This window comes from Octopus bimaculoides, chromosome 1 (assembly GCF_001194135.2).
Source record: "Octopus bimaculoides isolate UCB-OBI-ISO-001 chromosome 1, ASM119413v2, whole genome shotgun sequence".
Lineage (NCBI taxonomy): Eukaryota > Metazoa > Mollusca > Cephalopoda > Octopoda > Octopodidae > Octopus > Octopus bimaculoides.
The window spans coordinates 10,870,008-10,871,241 of record NC_068981.1 but is presented as its reverse complement, the minus strand read 5'-3'; the positions used below and the strand labels follow the sequence as shown (position 1 = coordinate 10,871,241).

General features: G+C 39.1%; 1 protein-coding gene across 3 annotated transcripts in view; it reads left to right on the top strand.

The window, feature by feature from the left end:
* LOC106880078 (uncharacterized) overlaps nt 1-1,234 on the top strand; it is a 269,236-nt gene that overhangs the window by 193,173 nt on the left and 74,829 nt on the right. The window contains exon 1 of one of the 3 annotated variants that reach the window (XM_052978534.1): nt 1,019-1,179. The exons of the other annotated variants lie outside the window; for them this stretch is intronic. The gene's annotated coding sequence lies outside the window, so the exon portion shown is untranslated. Of the gene's footprint in view, nt 1-1,018; nt 1,180-1,234 lie in introns of those variants that run through there. 3 annotated transcript variants of the gene reach the window in all.

The window sequence follows — 1,234 nt, the reverse complement described above, 5'->3', positions numbered from 1 at the left end:
TGGTGTGCGCTAGTTCTCACGTTTAAATAAAACAGCGTGGGTGTATGACTGTGTGTGTGTGTGCGCGTATGTGGGGGGACTTTTTGTATGTGTTTGTGTGCTTCTGAGCGCCCACATAAGTTTGCGTCAGTAGATTAGCAGATTATAAAACCCGGTGTGATTATCAGATTATCAGATATGTATATAGATGGTGTATAGGATAAAGAGATATCTCACACTTGTGAGGCAAAAAATCTGAATCAGTTATACTTATAGTTTCATAGCAGAATTGAAATGATGGATGGATGACTGGCTGGTTGGTTGGCTGGATGGCTGGCTGGCTGGTTGGCTGGATGGTTGGCTGGATGGATGGGTGGATAGATTAATGGATGGGTGGAAGGAGGGAGGGACTGAGTTAAGGAGGAAGATGGAGCAGTAAAAGTTTAGAGTGGGTTAGAAAGTTTGTTACGATTGGAGCGGGAGGCGTGTCGTAAGCAAGGTTTCGTAATAGCAAAACAGAAAAACGGTGACTAGAAGCAAAATGGGACAGAGAACAGTAAAAGTATGAGAGCGTATGTGTATGTATGTGTGTGTCTGTGCGTGTGAGTAATGCATACCTGTTTGAGTGTGCGCGCGCGGTGTATGTGTGTGTGTGTGTGTGTGCTTGTGTGTGTGTTTGTGTTTTGAGGTTTTCAGTAACTATGTATACATTCCCTCGAGTAAGTTGTCTAATTTATTACAGCTAACATTTTCTGATAATTTGTGTACACAGCATGTTTAGGCATGACCGTATGATATTTCTTAAGAGTGAATGGTAAATGAGCGACTGCGCGCGTATAAATGTGTTTTGCATTAAGTATGTTTGTGAAAGACTATTTCCTGTTATTTTTTTTTCTCCCTCACTCACATATTACAGCTGCTTCCTTTTCTCTTCAATATTTTTACAAATAACGAAAAGTAAACCACTTAGGTTATGATAACATCTTTCTTTTACAAAATCATACGTTTTATATTCTTTATCATATTCTTTCATTCGGATTAACGAACGTGAATGATCCTTCATTTCACAGTTTTGAATTGAAACCGGAAGTTGATATATCGGAATGTCTACTTACCAAAGATCCGGACGAAGTGCAATGAGACACAATATTTCCTAACGATACTTAAGGAATTTTTTATCAAGGAACTCCATCATTTTAAGTATGTAAAGATACGTCTATGTATGAACACACACACACACACACACACACTACTT